Genomic DNA, 19760 nt, shown 5'->3' on the forward strand with positions numbered 1-19760 from the left:
TTTCCAGAACATCTAGCTTTCAGGGAATAAGTGTTTCACGAATGGCTCCACACCAGAATGGGCACCCAATTCTAGTGCTGGCTCTTCCATTCATTAGCTGGATAACCCAGGGGAAGGGTAGTCAGATAAAATACAGGATATTCAGTTACATTTGAATTTTAGATGAACAATGAATAATTTTTTAGTATGCATACTTCCCATGCAGTGTTGTACATTAATTTTTATTTGCTCAATTTGGCATCTTCTTTGTATGTCTTCTTGGTCTCGGATTATTCACTCATAAAACGAGGAATGCAGTCTACAGAGATTAAACGATTTCATTTGAAAGAAAAAAATTGTAAGAAATCAGAATAAATTTTAAATACGTAAATTTAAGTTGAGATATAGCAAATTCTTCCTTCCCATTTAGGATTTGCAAAACAGGTTCTTAAATGGCATGTCTGGGTATACGTAATGGTAACCAGACCAGCAGACATGCTTATTATAAAAGTGCTTCTTTTTCTCCATTTAATGATGTTTGTTTGGATTTCAAGGAGCTCTGTCAGGTTAACACCAAAATGTGGTCTGAAAGTTTCTGTAAAGATTGGAGATACTTGATTTTGAAAAGCCCTCTCTCATCAGTTTCTTAATTTCAAAGTACACAGAGGGTCTCTAGTCCACTTAGTTGAGAACATTTTTTTTTTACAAGCAAATGGAAATTTTTGTATTTTTCAGACCAGAGTTCCTCACTGTGTATGTATGTTTATGTGTGCTGTATTTGTGTGTGTGAAATTTTGTCCCATTTCATCAAATGATGCAACATGTAACAACTTTTAGAATTCTAGTACTTTATTATACAGTATTTATTATGTATATATTAAGTTGTATTTGCACATATGCAATTGTCCAATGCTAAGATCAAAGGAATAGAGTTTGCATCCTAAGGCAATTTCTTCGTAAATTGAGGAATCATTAAAATTGGAAATTCCAAATGAATTTTTCCATGTCTTAAACTTCATGGAACGGAATAATGAGTCAGATGTCCGGGAAGGTAATTAGCAGTGTTCTTTTAAAAACAATCACAACGTTTGTAAGGCAAAGACATTCCTCCTTTCACCCAACATTAATTTAATAATGTGGGGTCAGGGAAGCACTCAAAGGCTGGTGGAGGTGCCCTTTTTAAGGTCACCAGACCGAAATTTGAGGAGTTTTTGGGCCAAAACTGAAATTGTGTGAATTTTACAATATAGTCAACATTAAAAACAGAAGAAATATTAAACTGTGAATGTTTAAAAAATGGATGTTGTAATATCTAAAAGAATCTTCTGTTTTAATGTGATTTTAATGGCAAGGTCAGATGGTCAAAATAGAGGTCATTGAAATCTACCAGATTGGAATGTCTTTCCTGTTTTCCAGTCTCTCTTCCCACCTTCACCTAGAAATAATCAGGGAGTACACACTTTCTGTTTACTCTTATTCCAGTTGGGATCCTCAGTGGACAGTTTGTATCCCAGCTTTCTCAGAAATGCATTTTTCATTTTCCCCTCCCTGGTGTTCCTTGGGTCTAGACACCACGCTAAACTGTGAGAAGTCCTGCCCCTCTTCTGGCAGATCAACAAGCTTCTCAAAAGATTCTCGTCCTTGCTATTTGTTTTGATTTTAGTACCTGTACTTCTAATAAATTCTACTCCAGGACACATTATTGTGCAATAGTATGTGCTAAGCCCTATGTCACACATTTTATATGCATTCTCTCATTTGATCTTCAGAACAGTCTTATGATGTAGGCATAATTATTTTGAATTAACAGATGAGAATTCTGAGGTCTACAGAAGTTAAATACCTTTCCCAAGGCCACATGGGTATTAAATGGCACTGATAGAATTTGAACCTAAGGTTCTGGAATTCTTGACCACTATGTTATAGTAAAATACTAGTTTTATAATAAAAGTGACATCATTTATTAAATACTAATGATTATTTTTATAACTAAATAATGATTATTTTTATAACAACATTTATTTAGTACTTAGAGTGCGTCAGGTGTTATACTGGTGTTTTATCAGTCCTCTCCTTTGTACCAGGGTTAAGTAAGATTGTATCTATTTTACAGGTAGGTGAGTGAGACTCGAAGTATAACTTTTTCAAAGTCCCACAGCTGAAAAGTAGCAGACCCAGGAACTCAAACCAGAAGTACTTATCTTAGACCCTCATGCTCTTCTCTCTTCATCCCTCCTTTTTGGGAGTCTTCTAACGATTACCAGTTACAGTCTAGAAGGGTTTGAATCTAAAAGGCTCTTTCTCCACTACTGGCCTTCTGTCTGCCCTCTTCCTTCCCTTCCTACTTCAAGGCTGGAGTGAGCCATTGCAGAGGTACTGCTTGCCTTATTGAATGTGGCACTAATGCTGCTTGTCCTGAAGTACACTTGAATTGGATATCCAAGATGGCATGAGCTGCTTTGAAATGATGCAGTTCCTTTGGACTCCTTCAGTGGGGCCATTGGTACCAGTGAACACTTGCTCAAGGGCCATGCTAAAGGAAAAATGCTCGGCCTTATAGGAGCTGATGTTAATGACACAGTTGAAACTGTTTTACGGAAATATCAAGTCAAAGATTTGATCCTGAAGAGAAGGAATCTGGTCTTCACAAAAGGAAAATGGTTTAGCAAGTGGCATCTAATGATACTGTGAATCTTACAAACTTGGTTGGTAAAGATGGGACACATAGGAGTAGATAATAGGGTATGGTGACCATATGTCCTGGTTTATGCCTGTTTTATCTCAAAATAATTAGTAATTAGCATCCACTTTTACTCTCAAAAGTGTCCTGATTTGAAAAATTATATGGGTGCCCTACATAAGAGGCAAAATGTAAATGCTGTCGGGTTTGTTCATCCATTTATTTATTCATTCAACAAATATTTATTGAGTGCATACCTACTCTGCACCAGGCAGTGTGCTAGGAAAGTAAAACAGGTAAGGTCCCTGTCCTCACCAGATAGGAAAATCTAGTAGACAAAGAACTGAATACATTTTTACAGGTTGTGGTAGGAATTAGGAAAAAATGGCTGTGGAAAAGAACAGAGTGTCTTCTCTGGGGAAGTCTAAACATGGGGCACTTGAAGGAAGAAGAGAATCCAGCCATGGGTTATGTGAGTGGGAGTCAGACTGACGAACCTGCAGGAATGACTCAAGGTGCGATTGAGCTAAGTATGTTCCAGGAACTAAAGGGATTGAGAGTTAGGGTCCAACTGTGGGGATGAGGGGAGGTTTTAGGGGGAAGGGAGGAGGCTTATTTGCAGAATCTTGAAAGGTATGTAGGAGATGGGTGTTATGCTGAGCCAGGTCCACGGTGGGTTTTTTGAGCAGCAGGTGTACGAGTTGGACTAGTCTATGAGATCCTATGAAAAAGCAATGGGAAAACACACTGGAAGCTGGGCTGGGCTGGGGCTGGCACAAGAAGTTGCAATAGGTAGTTTCCAGTTTGATGCTTCTTAGTAGACGGCCCTGATTTGAAGTCATGCCTATGCTGAGTCCTAAACCTGCTACCTATTTTTTGTGCTCATGCTCTGACTGGCTAATTAACAATGAAAAGAACCAAGCTATTGCTTTTGTGATAGAAATCAATAGGCTTTCCACATGGAAGAAATGTTTTTGTTTCGTTTAAGATTGGAGGTCAGAGTAGAAGGTTATGGGGGACATGCCAAAATATAGTCCATTTTAATGACAATAATTGTAGTTTGAGTATACTTTAACATATGGGAAAACTATTGTGTCACAGGTGCTCAATTCTGATACTTCCCCCCGCCCCCGCCCCCACCGCCCCGTCTCTTTCCTTCTTCCCCAGCTCTCATCCTCAACTTGTATGGGGATTTTTGAACCAAATTTCTAATAAATAGGCTCTACGAGAACATTACAGCTGCATTGCAGATATATGGTAAGTACACGTAGAGTTACACTAAGACTCGATTTCTGGGTTGAAATGCCAACTTATTCCTTAGAGCTGGCTGATATTTAGCAAGAAATGCTAGTGATTTGCCATGTATCTGAAGTATGGTAGAGCTAGTGACTGCTTTTGCCTTTGCCTCCCTATTTTCAAGGCCCTCCACTAACCCATGTGGTACCTTGTTACAAGCTCAGAAAAGGGTCTCTCCCTCCAGGCAGAAGCAGCCATGTGCCAGGATGCACATTGGACAGAAGGGGTGTGAGCTGCATGTCAACCTCTAGTCATCCTCTTGGCTGGGTGCCATTGTGCAGTGAACAACCTGTACAGTGATATATAGCTTCCCCGACCACCCATTGATTGCTGTGGTTCCAAACATTCAGAAGATCTTAGCTCTAGTAAAGAATAGCAATGGGCCTGATCTGGCAGAGAAAGGAAAGAAAATTTTTGAGATCACTAAAAGGTCTAATTATCTGCTTGTGAAGCCCCAAGTTTTACCACTTTGGTTTTGGTTTCTTAGATCATACTTTCTTTGATTTGCTCTTTGACCTCATTGATACGTTCTTGTTTGGGGGGGAGAATGCGCAGATGTTCTTCCCAAGGCAACATTTTTTTAAACCTGCTAAATTGGAAAAATAGGTAAACTTTGTTTAGCTTACAGTAATTCCATTTATGTTTGATCTGTGTGGATAGAGCTCCTGCAGAGTCCACTCCTGGAAACCTTTCAGAGAAGTAAACGTTTTCCATTTCTGTGTTTTGGTGGATCATTCTTATCCAGTCCTCATTCCATGTGAAGCACAAAATAGAACTCAGCTATCCGTTCTGTGCTACCATCTCTTGACAAGGTGTTCAGCTTGTCTATAATTCCAACAGAAAGTCATTCAGTGTTCTGTGTGGCCCAATGCACGTCTCCCTCAGATGATGCTGGTGCATAGCTAAGTGCTCAAGCAAGACACAACTAAAAAACTCCTCATCTGATTTCTCCCTGGGCTTGCATGTGGATGGAAAAGATTTGACTCCGAAATACGGGGAAAACTGTGGTACCAGAGTAGTATTCTGATTGGCTATTATACTTGCATTTGTAGAGACTTGTAAAACAGAAGTTAGGGTGTTTTCCCTCTTAACCCATGTTTATAAATAGTAGCCTGACACCCCCAGGCAGGAGTGTTATAGGGAAGGATTATTGCACTTTTTTAGGGGCTTTCGGTCACTCTAATTTTGGAGACATACCTTACAACATACAGGAGGCATGCAGGAATCAGCACTCAGAAATGCCCTGGCTGACATGTCTTCTGGCTTAATTATAGCCGTGCACATCACAGCACCACTGTCTTGAATTATTCCCATAGCAGTGTTTACACGCTGCTCTGCCTCAGGTTTCTAGGCAATTCAGCCCAGAGATGTGCACTGATATACTGTACAGTAAGTACCACTTGGATTCAGCTGTCTTACCAGTAGGTTTATTTAAACTCTTTGGAGTTCTTAATACAATTATTTAGAAGTCCTATGCTTTAATTCTGATCCAGTGTTTTTCAAGTTGTAGGTTGAAATCCATTAATGGGTTTGAAATCAACCTAATGGGTCATTACCAGCATTTTGGGGAGAAATGACATTAAATAGAACAGAATAGTAAGTATCAAAGTCGATTACACATAATAAAGGTTAGGATTGTTGCTTGAAACTTTCTCTATATTCCATCCAAGTATGTCTATCTAAGACATACAATTTTTTCATTACAAATCTCTGAAATCATGATGAGTTTTACTATGGACAACTTTTTTTTTGTTCTTGCTTAGTGGTAAAATTATGGTGTATCTTACAATTGATGACAGCCTAGATTTGGTATTGTGTGTATTGGGTTTCAGTGTAAAATGTTTTTCTTCTTGTGGGTCATGGTTGAAAGAGCTTGAAGCAGATGATTTAACCCATCCTTTCCTGGTTGTCTTCTCTACTGGAAGTTGGATGGCTGGTCTCTTGCTGTCTGGAGACTTATGCAGAATTTTTGAGCCTCCAGTGTTGCCTCCTTCCTGATGAGGAGTAGCTGTCCTCCCCCGACAAGGAAGTGTGCATTCCCAAACTGGTGATCTCTAATGTAGTCTCCCTTTGGATGTTGAAGATGATTCAGCCAAGATAGTAGTAGTGTCAAAGATCTTGAGTAATGGGGATTCTCTGGTTTGACACTCCAGTCTACAATTTATACCAGTGCTTCCTGGAAGAAATTTCTTGGTGATATAGCAGCCTTAGAGGTGTCAGAGAAGGCTGCTCCTAGACACTGCTTTTGTGGATGCTCCCTCCTAAGTCTTCCTGTGGTTTCTCTCATTAGCCAGAGCTTCCTTTGGCCACTGTCAACAATGAGGGTTCACCAGAGCAATGGTCTCTTAAGGTCCTTGACATTTTTCATGTCTCAGGTGGTCAGCCTCTTTCTCAGGCTGGCAACTCCATGAAATTCCCAGCACCACTTACAGAGTGCAAGTCACAGGGTCCTTGGTTCCCTTTCTGTATTGATTATCTGGAGAGTTCCTAGCCATTCATCTCTATTAAGGAAAGATAAATAACTTTTGTCAGCTTATGTCTTTCATTTTTGTTAAGTTACAATTTTATTTATTTAGTTATGAATAGGCAATATGTACAGATGGTTTAAAATGAGAAGTTGCTGGGGCATCTGGGTGGCTCAGTTGGTTAAGTGACCAGCTCTTTGTTTCAGCTCAGGTCATGATCTCAGGGTCATGGGATTGATCCCTGTGTGGGGCTCCCTGCTCAGCGGGGAATCTGCTTGAAGATTCTCTCCCTCATCACCCCCCACTTACTCTCGTGCATGTGCTCTGTCTTTCTAAAATAAATCTTTAAAAAAAAAAATCAAAAGTTGTAGAAGGATACGTAGATATCTCTCTGTATATAGATTCTTGCTAATTGTCTCCCTTTGACAATACCAAATGTTGACAGTGATGTGAAGCAGCTAACTGGAATGCTCATACACAGAAGATGGGAGTGTAAATTGGTACAAACACTTGGAAAAGCTGCTTGGAAATATCTGCTAATGCTGAAATACCTTTACCTTGTGACCTAGCAATTCCTCAGAAATGAGTACTTATAAGACCACCAGGAGACTCCTTGAATACTACCAGAATACTCCCAGAAGCTTTGATTCATTATATTCCCACACTGAAAACAACTCAGTGTCCATCAGTGGTTGTAGATATACAAACTGTGATATATTCATTTACATGATGGAATACTATATGGTAATGAAAAAGAACTGCCACATGAAAAGTAACATGCATGAATCTCATCGACAAAAAATCCAATGAAAGAAGTCAGACACAAAAGGTTACATACTGTGTGAATCCATTTATGCTGTGATCTGTGTTTATCTTTGGGGGCTGGGTATTGACTAGGTAGGAGCAGGGTTATCTTCTGGGGTTCTGGAAGTATTCTGTATTTTGATCAGGGTATGTTTATACGGGTGGATACATATGTAAAAATTCATTGAGCTATTCACTTAAGATTTGCACATTTTACCTCAATGGAATAGTAAATAATAATTTTAAGAAACCACACAAACATATTTTAAAGCCTCTCTTCCCTCCCTCTTTCAGTCCTTCAAGTTCTGCTCCTCAGAGAAAACCAATGTTACCAGTGTTTTTGGTGAATCCTTTCAAGGATATTTTGTGCAGGTCCAGGCAAATACATACATATGTACGTGCATGAATACTTATGTGTGTGTGATTTTTTCCATTTAAAAAATAGGTGGTAATGTTTAATGAACACCATTTTGTACCTTTTTTCATCTCAGCAATCTTGGAGGTTGGTCAGGACATTTAGGTATATCAGTTTTATGTATTATAACATAAATGATAACCTGGATTATTTTCTACCCTGACCAGAGGAGACTGTGATAAAAATAAATAGAAGAAATGAGGGCAGAAGAGTCAACCAGTAAAGTCTACTTTGTGTTGATTACTGCAGTGTTAATGGCAGTGTCACCCTGGAACTAGTGTCAGAGAAAGTTTTGACTTAAAATTGGTGGGCAATAAAAAAACAAAAATTATTTCAGAAATTTGTAATTGTCCAGTTCTAGTTGAATGGTTTATGTCTTTTATTCTTAAAATTGAAGTTTTCATTAAGTAATAGGACATTTAAAACCATTTTCAAACTTCCTGAGCCCAGAGACTGGAGGTTCAAGTTCACTTTTCAGGTTTAAATGAATGTCAGGAAGCCATCAGTCAAATATATTTTTTGAGCACATGCTGTGCCAGGTGCTGTCTCACTGTGCCCTCACCTGGCCTTTCTTCTGTGCATGTGGTAGGGGAAGGGCTCTCTCCCTCTTCTTACAAGTCCACCAGTCCTATGGGATTAGGTCCCTACCTAATGACCTCGTTTAACCTTAACTACCTCCTCTGAAGATTCTATCTCCAGATATAGTCACACTGGGGGTTAGGGTTTCAACTTATGTATTTTGGGGAGGCAAAAGTCAGCTCATAGCATTTACTAAACCTCCTCATCTGTAAAATAATGACAATAATACTTGTCTCATTGGGTTAATAGGGGGATTGAAAGACTATCCTGGTATGTCAGAGGTATCTGATGTTTGTTTTCTTTCATTTTTTAGCCACCTTCTTTTGGAGAGAAAATAATAAAAGTGAAGAATGTCATAACTCCGTGGTTATATGTGGTTCTGTTGATAGACTCCTAGAGCCAGAAGGTCCCACAAAATTTAAATGACTTGTCCAAGGTCACCTATTAAGCAAGTTACAGAAACTGGGCCAAACCCTAGGTCTCAGAACCATTAGGTCTGTGTTATACTACACTGTGTGCCTTATCTTGCTCAGAGTTGACAAAAGTGGACTGCCCAGCAGGCTTAGATTTGTCTTGGATGTTTAACAGCAATGCCGCCCCCAGACACATGCGGGCATTATGGGCTGAGTGGAACGCTATGTGCCCTGTGTAAAGCTATCCTTTCTTTGGATTAATGAGCTGGGTGGCCTCTTTTGCTATGCATGGGTCTGGCCTCACAGTATCTAGTTTCAGAAGAGCATGATTGGCCAGCATGCAGGTCAGGGAGAAAAGGTTCTGTGGGGGTCACCAATGTCCTTGGGGAGAGAGGATCGTGCTTTTCACGGGTACGGAGGCTCTATACCAACTGCACTGAAAAGTGCACCAGCTCAGGCAGCTGAAATAATTTGCTCTCTAAGGGATTTGGGTTTTGAGGGGCAATATCTGCGATTGAATGATTCTGTCCAACTGAACTCCTCAGGGCTTCAGTTACTCTGATCATTTCAGCCTGTGTAAACGTTCTCTGTCTAACCTTGGGTGGCTGGGTACATAACCCCAGGCTGACTGGTGAGAGAGTGGAGAATGTGCTGTTTCCCAATGTATAGGATTTAGGGGACAATGTATAGGATTTAGGGCCTAGCAGAGTGGCTCTGTGCCTGAACTCCCACCATTAGCAGTAGAGTCCTTTGTGTGTTGAAGGCTTTGGGGTCATTAGGATCCCTTTTTGAGACTTCAGAACCACTATGTAGGACGAGAGGAAGCCGAACTTTGTAAGTCTAGGTTATCAGCCAGATATCAGACCCTGTGCAAGGGTGACACAGAGTAGACTGAAAAATGTAGCTGGTAGGCAACCTACCATGAGTTCATGAAACCCCTACGATTTGTAGTCAAGGAAGCCGAAGTAAAAAGACTTTTCTGAGGTCATGTAACTGGTCAGGGCAGAGCCAAGTCAGACACCTAGACTTTTGTCTTCTGCTTCTGTCCTATTTAATTAGTATAAACAATGATGAAGAAAACAGAGTGGTCGCAGAAGGGTGAGCCCCAGAACACAGGGGATGGATAGGAGACCAAAGACAACCTCTAAGTGGCTCTCAGCAGTGCCTAGACCAGTACTGGTATCTCCACTCATGCAGAAAATCCCCTCTTGCAAACAGTCATATCCCAAAATTCATTCAAATGCTGATTTCTTGAGTTGTGGGGCTAGTTTTTCCGTGGAAGTAATAGTTTAAATGTTGTAAATAGTGAATTAGGTTCCCTGAGATCTGTGTATAAATACCCATTCAATTCATGGAATACCTGAAGTGTAGTATTAATAGGAATATTTTGATTAATCCTACCCAACACTTGTTACATTATTACTTCTATGGGAATATAATATATAATGAATTTTAGATCAGGTTAGAAGGAAGGCACCTTTCTTTTTTCTTTTTTTCTTTTTTTAAAGATTTTATTTATTTGACACAGAGAGAGAGCCAGCGAGAGAGGGAACACAAGCAGGGGGAGTGGGAGAGGAAGAAGCAGGCTCCCAGCGGAGGAGCCCGACATGGGGCTCGATCCCAGAACGCCGGGACCATGCCCTGAGCCGAAGGCAGATGCTTAACGACTGAGCCACCCCGGCGCCCCAAGAAGAAAGGCACCTTTCACACAGGACAGGGGTGGCTCTCCTGAAACAGAATCTGGAGGATGGGATAGGGCACAGATTAGGAAGGGTGGGTGGGAGGGCAGCCATCCTCTCTAACCCTCAACTGGAAGTAAGAATGGTAGGAATAATTTCACCTTACCTGCCTCATAAGTTTGAGTGAATAACTGAATGAAATAGTAGATGGGAAAATGCTTTGAAAAGAAAATGAGGAAAATATTTGTCTAAGTAAGATAAGCCCTTTATAGGTCAATAATTCCCTAGTTGGTTCACTGGGGTCGTTGAGGGGAGTAGTAAGGAGATGGTAGTGCTATGGGATTGTGTTCAGGCCTCAGGTATTAGTAGTGATGATAATATAACAGTAGTGCCGGTAAACTCATGTTTACAGAGACCTTTCTAGGTGCCAGACATGGTCCTGGATGCTTTATTATGCTAATTTATCATACCCATTATAATGGTTAACATTATGTATTAGCTTGTTAGGCCATGGTGCCCAAATATTTGGTCACACACTAGTCTAGATACCGCTTTGAAGGTGCTTTTCGGATGAGGTTAAATTTAAATCAGTAGACTTGGAAGCAGAGTACCTCCATAATGTGTGGGCCTCATCCAATCAGTTGAAGGAGGAATTTTGCCTCCAGACTGCCCTCAGATTCAAACTCAAGCCTAGATAAACTTTTGCCTGCACATCTGTCCTATAGATTTTGGACTTGCCAGCTTCAACAGTCATGTGAGCCAGTTTCTTAAAGTCAGTTTTTCTGTCTCTGTCTCTATATGTGACAGACACACACACACACACACACACTCACTCACATAGTCACACATACATTTTGTTTCTCTGGAGGATCCTGACACACAATTGACAGGGAAAGAAGTTAAAACCTATAACACAGAAACTTTCTTCAGTAAGTAGCTATGGCAGAGACTGGGTAGTTGTTCACCAAACCATTTTCCATCTTCCTGTGGGCACAGCTACACTGCATTTCCCAGCCTCCCTTGTAGGCGGGTGAAACTGTGTAACTGAGTGCTGGTCTGTGGCTAGTGGGTGAGAGTGAGACACATCTCCAGACCATGATCGCTCTTCCCTGACTTGCTAACTCCAGGGCCCTGGGTGAGGCCATGGATGCAGTGAGCCTGAGCCCTGCGTGGAGCAGAGCCTACAAAGCACATGGGAAAGTGAGCTGAGTGAGCAGTAACCTGTGCTTTGTGTTGTCCTGAGATTTGGGTTTATGTTGTTAAATATAGCACTTTCCTGACAAATACAGTGACGTAGCTAGATTCAAATCCGGCCATCAGGCTCCAGAGTCTGAATGCTATGTCTGTGCTGCTCAAATGCCCTTTGCATCTGGTAATCGAGAGCTCAGAGTAGGAAATGTCTCCGTCACTTTCCCCACCTGCGCCTAAAAACCAAGGATGCCTGAGAGGTACAGAGCACCACATCCTGGAGCTGAACGCTAAGCACCACATTCTGGGGTATGTGAAACCATGCAGAGGAAAGCGAGAGCCCTGGATATGTGCGGGGAGGGAGCGGAGGAAGATGGGCACAAAGTGTGCACTTGGTCTGTTTCCTGATTTCCCTGGCCGTGGCCTTTGTCTTCCCCGAGCAGGGGAGTTCCTGGCTCTTCACGAACTAGTAAGCCTGGTCCGTTTATGTTGGAGTAGACTGTGGAAACATCCAGCACGTTCTGCCCAGTGCCAGCCATTCTGCACTCCGAGGTGCTTTTTCCAAGCTCAGTTCAACAAAGGAGGAAAGAGCTGCCCCCGTGCTGCTCACGGAGCCCGGCGCAGACACATTTTTCCACATAAATGTTGCCATCTCTAAGCAAAATCAAGGTTCAGGGCAGGACGGGGTGGCTTCGTCTCCTTTTCTATGCTGTCTGGACTGCTTACCCACTGGTACCTAGGCCAATCACCCTGGCTAGTCTGGGGCAGTTACGCTTTTTGGATTTGTCTAGGGTCAGAAAAACCTAGGTTGGAAGGTCGCAGATTGGGCTCTTATGACCAGATCCAAATGAATTGACCAAGTCTTTCCACCCCATAGAACACCAAAATCCCAGGGCGGAAACTTTGACCTGGAAAGGGCTACGTGGATACATGAAAGCTTCCATGGAAGCCCCTCTAGCAGCCCTGTGCGCATTAGCTCTTATACTGAGAGGTGACCACGCTTGCAAGCTCTGTAATGAAACCTGAACCTCGAGGCGTGTGTGGTCTGGCTGAGTCTTTGGGAAGAATTTGTTCGCTTTAGGAAAACGTGAATTTAAATTTAGTACAAAACTATATGAGGTCAAAAGATTTTTTGACAGATTTTTCACTTTCCAACTAGTGTCAGATTGTTCAATTTCAGCTTCTGTCTAGTCTATTCCCTAAAAAAATTCGAACATGTCTTTGTTCAGTCTGACCACTTAATTTATTGTTTACCATATAGACCACTGACTGCTTTGTTTAAATGAAAGACTACAAGGGCACCTGGGCGTCGTCTGCCTTCGGCTCAGGTCATGATCTCGGGGTCCTGGGATCAAGTCCCACATGGGGCTCCCTCGTCAGCGGGAAGTCTGCTTTCCCCTCTCCCTCTGCTGCTCCCTCTGCTTATGCGCTCCCTCCCTCCCTCCCTCTCTCTCTCTCTCTCTCTCACTCACTGTCTGTGTCAAATAAATAAAGTCTAAAAAAATTAAATAAATGAAAGAATACAGGAGATTGGCATGACCCTTGTGCAAGGCTGACACACAAATTTGTGAGGTGTTCCATATTTAAAACATTAAATAAACAAGCAAATAGTTGTTGCTTTTCTATGGTTTAATAGAACTCTGGTATTTTATTTTATTTTATTTTATTTTATTTTATTTTATTTTATTTTATTTTATTTTATTTTATTTTATTTTATAAGATTTTATCTATTTATGTGACAGAGAGACAGCCAGTGAGAGAGGGAACACAGCAGGGGAGTGGGAGAGGAAGAAGCAGGCTCCCAGCGGAGGAGCCCAATGTGGGACTCGATCCGGGAACACCGGGATCACGCCCTGAGCTGAAGGCAGACGCTTAACAACTGTGCCACCCAGGTGCCCCCAGAACTCTGGTATTTTAAACCAGCATGTCAGACTTATGGGGATGGGCATATGTGGTTTGACAAAGCTGCCCATGGATCTTTCCTACCCTATCACACTCCCCTTCCATAAGAAGCCCTGTTTTGTGGTGGGTTGCTGGACATCTTCTGGAGCTTGAGACAGGTTCTTGATTGCAACAGAAGGCAGTTTGGGCCAATGTCAGGTAAGTGGAGATTTATTTGTTTATATTAGGAGTTACCAAGTTTGATGACAGGCTGGGAGGCTAAGCTTGGGAATGATAGAAACCAAGGCAGCACCATAAGCCCAAGAAGCAGGACGTGGGAAACACAGCAACTGTCTCTGTCTCCCAGCAGGAACTGAGTGGCTGGGACATGACCACCACTGTTGCCTCTGCAATGAAGATGACCTCTAGGTAGCAGCATTCTACAGAGGACCCAAGATTCCTGTCCCTGGTTACTTGGTAGAACACAAACCTATGTACTCATGTGAAAGGATTTTCTGGTTATAAAGTCCAAATCAGTCAACCTTAACATATGGGGATGATCAGGATGGGCCTGGTCTAATCATATGAGCTCTTTAAAGCAGAAGAGGAGGGCAGAAAGGGAAGTCAGAGAAGTTCAAAACATCGGAAAGATGCTATGTACCATTGCTGGCTTTGAAGATGGAGGGGTTCCTATGCCACGACCACAGAATAGCTGCAAGGAGCTGAAAGTGACCCCTGGCCAACAGCTAAATAGGAAACAAGGAACTCAGCCCTGCACCTGCAGAGAACTGAATTCTAGTAACAGGAATGAGCTTGGAAGAGGTGTCAGATGGGAACGCAGCCAGCCAACATCTTTGAGATCTTGTATTAATCGGGGTTCTCCAGAGAAACAGAACCAATATATATGTGTATACATAAGAGGTTTATTTCATATATATGTATATATATATATTTCATATATACACATATATATTTATTATTTATAATAAGGTTTATTATAGGAATTGTCTTGCATGATTATAGAGGCTGAGAAGTACTATGAGCTGCCATCTGCAAGCGAGAGAACCAGGAAAGCCAATGATGTAATATCATCTGAGTCCTAAGGCTTGAGAATCAGGAGGCTGATAGTGTAGATGCTAGTCCAAGTGTGAAGGCCCAAGAACCAGGAGAACTGATGTCCAAGGGAAGGAGAAGATGGATGTCCATGCTTAAGCAGAGAGCAGATTTGCCCTTCCTCCACCTTTCTGTTCTCTTCAGGCCCACAGTTGGATGATGCCTTCCTAGGTTGGTGAGGGCTAGCTCCTTTACTCACCGATTCAGATGCTTATCTTTTTCCGGGAACACCCTCACAGACACACCCAGAAATAATATTTTACCATTGATGTGGGCATCCCTTAGCCCCGTCAAGTTGACATATAAAATTAGCCATCACAGACTGTGAGCAAAGAGCACAGCCACGGCATCCCCAAATTTTGACCTACAGAACTGTGAACAAATAAACGCACATCGATTTAAGATGCTAATTTTGTGGCTATTTGCTATGCAGCAGTCAATAACTAATATGCTATGTCCCCTGTCACTTGGGACTTACAAAGTCTGGGAGATGGTGTCCCATCAGGTGAGCTTAGGCTGTGTACAGGCCCCTGACTGTATCCGTGGGCAGGTATTGTATGGCTTGGTCATTTTCTTTGTGGTTGGAAGGCAGACTCTAAGAATTACTTCCTGCCACGGTTACGTGCTGGAAGAGAACTAATTTCCCAAAGTGAAATCGAGGTGTGACTTAAAAAGAGGATGGGAGCTAGGTGGCCTTGGTAAAGGTGTACCACAGAGTTTTCCTCAGTAAATGTTCTGGTGTACCCCCTGCTCAGCCTGCCTGCGGCTGCCTGATGGCCAGGTGTTAACCACACCTAAGTTCCTAACATCCCTTTTTATTTGGGAACCTGTCATGATAAAATATGGATAGCGTGGTGTGTCTTAAGTGCCATTGTTTCAGGACAGGCTTGGGTATGTTTAAGAGGTGGAGTGGCACAATAAAAGGACTGTAAGTGGATTTTAATCCTGGGTTTTCTGCCGTGTCACTTCAGGCAATCAGTGATACCCCATGGCTTTAAGTTGCCTCTCTGAAAACTGATCTTGTGATTATCTGTCTTAAATTCACCCATTCATTTAATATTTATTGGAAGTTGATACGTGTCAGGTTCTAAGAATGTAGCAGTGAGCAAGGCTGGCAAGACCCTTGAAGTGCACAGTTAACATTATAGAGATTAGGGAAAACCTCTCCAAAGAGGTATTTTTTGAGTTGGATTTGGGGACCTCAGACTGGGTCTACTATGAGATTATGAACAGTGGGTTGATTGACAGGATGTTGAGCCATCGTCGTCATGGTTGGGCATAGTCTAAATATGGTCCATGGGCCACATCTGCCTTCTTGTTTTTATATGGCCCTTGGGCTAAGACTTCTTTTTCCATTTTAAATGGTGTTTTAGTTTTCTAGGGCTGCCATACAGATCTATTATCTCGCATGTATGGAGGCTAAGTCCAAAACCAAGGTGTCAGCATGGTTGGTTCCTCCTCAGGGCTGTGAGGGAGGACATGTTCTATGCCTTACTCCTAGCTTATGGGAGCCTCAGGCATTCCTTGGCTTGTAGATAACATTCTCCTTTGTGTTTCTCTCTATGTCCACATTTCCCCTTTTTATAAGGACACCAGCCACATTGGATTAGGGCTGTCCTAATAATATCATCTTAACTTGATTATTTCTCAAAGATCCTTGTTCCAAACAAGGCCACATTCTGAGGTGCTAGAGGCCACATTCTGAGGTGCTAGAGATTAGGACGTCAACATATTTTCTCTGGAGAGGGGGAGGACGGGATACAATTTAACCTATAACAAATGGCTACATTTTAAACAGTTATATAAGTACTGGCATAATATCTTTAATTTTGCCTCTCGCCCCACAAAGCATAAAATATTTACTATCTGGCTCTTTAGTAAAAAAAGTTTGTCAACCCTGATCTAGATAGGTGGCTTTCAAATTTTAGGATATGTTTGTCACTGAGAGGGCCTCACTTCCAGAGTTTTGAAGACTTTGCAAGTGATACTGATCCTGTTAGGCTGGACAGTGGTCCCCAGATTTGGGCTCTTAGATGTGCTACATCATCTAGGGGACTTGTTGACAATACAGACTCCTGGTGCTGCAGACTTAGTCAGAATCTCCAGGGATGGGGCCAGTGATGATTTTAGTATGCAACCAGGTCTGTTGATCTAGTTTAATTACCTTGGTCAGGAAGAGCAACTGACTGGATTATTCCTTTGTGATTCGATTGGTTGCTTAGGCCTCATCTGTCTGTGGGAGATCAGAGCGATTGGGGAATCCTGTTCTTCTTGTCGGGACTTGTGTAGAAAGAAAACATCATCAAGAAGTGTATATGGCCTGAATTCTTCCAAGGCCAGAGACCTTTGTTTAGGCTGTTGCATAAATATTATTATCATTAAGTGGCTTGTCAGCAGCTCATGGTAAAAAAAGACGTATTGACTACAAACTCAATTGGAGCCAACAACAATGTGGGACATCTGCTGAGAGACCTCAAGCCTCCTGGGCTGCTCTGAGAGTGGTTTTCTATCCACACCACAGAAGGTAACAGTCCCATGTGCTCTGCCCCATGTGCTGTGACTTCCTGGTCAATCAAGCAAACTTCAAGAGGGGATACTGACCTACTAGAATATTCCCAAGGGAGGAAGATGAGGGCTCTGGAAACCATAATCAAGAAAGAAGGGTTGAAAGAGGGCTTATAAAATGGTGGCCTGCAGGCCCAATCCAGCCACAGACATGTTATAGTCAGTAATCCTAGTGGTTAAAATTTTCTCGAATTTGAGTGCCTTTGGGCAAAGCACGTACTCTGGCCAGTTCCACAACCTCACCACTTCCCACTTCTTTACGCCAGTCTCCTTTACAGAGATTTGTTACCCGCTTGCTCTCTGGCCTTTGCACTTTGAAAACTCTCAGAAGGAATAAAGATATATGGTCAGGTCACAGAAAGCAAGGAGGTAATATGAGCTATTTAAAAATATCTGAAGACATGTACTCAGGTATTCAGTGTCCACTGAGTACCCGTGATGTGCCAGGGTCAGTGCCAGGTGCTGCTAGGGCAGCCATAATGAAGATAGCTCAGTGTGGCCCTTCTGAGAGCTAACATTCTCTTATAAAAAAGACATACAGAAAAATAATAGCTAATTTTGATAAGCACATTGAAGGAAACAGCAAGGGCATAAGTAGGTAACGATAAGGAACATCCTGGTTGGATGGTGTGGTCAGGGAAGTTGCTGGCTGCTCCAGAAGTGGGGGAAGACCTACCATGTGAAGGGCAAGTGCATCAGTCCTGTTTTTCTTCCAAGGGTGGGGAAGGAATCCGGAGGGAATATATGAAAGGGAGATTTTATTTCATCAGAAGAAAGAACTCTCCAATTTGAACTCTCCAACCATGAATTAAGGAACCTTTCGAGGTAATGAAGTTCAAGTCAATGGAAATGATAGAGCGAACCACAGATTCTCAGTAGGCGGAGCTGTGAAAGAGGTGGTGTGATCTTCAAAGAGATCCCTTACAATTCTGAGATTCTCTGATGTGATATGATGACAACAGTGTGAAGCCACAGAAATCCTATTTTGGACCCAGATAATATATAATCTCTATTGGGACTATCTTCAAATTCTACAGGAAAACTAAGGAAGCAGATATGCTTGTTTTCACAGGAACAGAGTAGGAAGACTGTACAGATAGGATCTTGATTAGGGAAAACCCCGAGGTACTAAACTCATGTTTAAAAAAGTGATCTGAAAGCCAGTCCACTATTCCTATAATTATGTTCTTTTGAAGGAATGGGATTTGAAGTCACCTTGCGGCAGTTTCTGTTTTCCTTAAAAGCTATATATTGAACCGTGTCCACATTATGGAAAACCCAAGTAGTCATTCTGAGCCTGTTGTTTGTGTGGTTGTTCGTTTTGTGGGTGCTAGGGGGCCAACCCAGAATCAGATCTCTGGGATCATAAAATGAGGGAGGATATGGTGGTTCCATTAATATAAAAGTACCCTCCGAGGTTCAGACATCAGCCAACGTAACATAGGGGTCGGTTGCTCAGCAAAACAAACACCTCCCTTCTGAAAACTTGAGCTCCCGCCTACTTCCACCACCTTTCCTCAGGCTACCTGCCCCCCATTAGTAATAATGGCAGCCACTAGTTTGAGAGTTGTCTATGTGCCAGGCAATAAGTGCTTCCCATATGTTATCTACTTTAAAGTTCAGAACAAACCTTTCTCCATTTTACTGATGAAGAAATGGAGGCCCAGAGAGACAGCTTCTGGTCCAACTCAGAGCAACTCAGGCACACACAGGCTTTGAATTTAGGTTTGCCTGGCTCCAGAGCCCAGCCGTGTCCATCAGTTGCTACTCATTATCTTTGAGACTAATCACTGGAACTAGATTTCACTATGGTGAAAATGTTAAGAAACTTTCCTGGGGCTGGCTGGCTGTAAACATAGATGCTAAAGGAGGAACTGCTCAGGTTGTGTAAAAAGGTGTCTTTTGAAGAATCCTGTTCTCTGTGTGTCTGGTTTTATTTTTTTTCTTTTTTTTATTATTAACATATATTATTTGTTTCAGGGGTACAGGTCTGTGATTCATCAGTCTTACAAATACACAGTGCTATGTGTGTCTGTTTTTTAAAGTAAAACTTTGATAATTTGCTTGATTTTATGCTACTTTTTTGTACTTGCTTCCTTGCATCATGAAGTCATTTTTAAAATTTTTTTTTTAAGATTTTATTTATTTGAGCGAGAGAGAGAGAGAGAGAGGGAGTGCATGAGTGAGGGGGTGCCAGAGGGAGAGGGAGAAGCAGGCTCCCCTGCTGGGCTTGATCCCAGGACCCGGAGATTATGACCTGAGCCCAAGGCAGATGCTTAACTGAGTGAACCACCCAGGCGCCCCCACATGAAGTCATGTTTTTATAAGAAATTGGTGATCTGGATACAGAATGGAGCCTACATTTTAGTGTATCTGTATTTTTTCATATGGTTAAGTGTTTTTGCACAGGATTTTGTTTTCTTTTCCCTCTTTCCTTTATTGAGGAAATATTTTACACACAACAAAATGCCCAGATCTAAATGTATAGTTCAATGAGTTTTGATAAATGTATGTACTCCTTTGTAGCCATTAATTTTCATTTTCCTGAAAGGTGTTTGGTGCCACTTCCTAGTCCATTCCCTTATTCCCCCAGAGGCAACCCCTGTTCTGATTTCTATCCTCATATATTAATTTGGTCTGTACCTGGTCTTAATATAAATGGAATCAGATGGTGTATACTCTTTTGCCTCTAGGTTCTGTTAC

General features: G+C 41.9%; 1 non-coding gene across 1 annotated transcript; it reads left to right on the forward strand.

The window, feature by feature from the left end:
- The first annotated feature begins 12982 nt into the window (after positions 1-12982).
- On the forward strand, positions 12983-13085 carry LOC113260977 (U6 spliceosomal RNA). Its single transcript, XR_003318200.1, has one exon. It is a non-coding gene; the product is annotated as a U6 spliceosomal RNA (small nuclear RNA).
- Positions 13086-19760: the final 6675 nt, after the last annotated feature.

This window comes from Ursus arctos, unplaced genomic scaffold, assembly GCF_023065955.2.
Source record: "Ursus arctos isolate Adak ecotype North America unplaced genomic scaffold, UrsArc2.0 scaffold_15, whole genome shotgun sequence".
Classification (NCBI taxonomy): Eukaryota; Metazoa; Chordata; class Mammalia; order Carnivora; family Ursidae; genus Ursus; species Ursus arctos.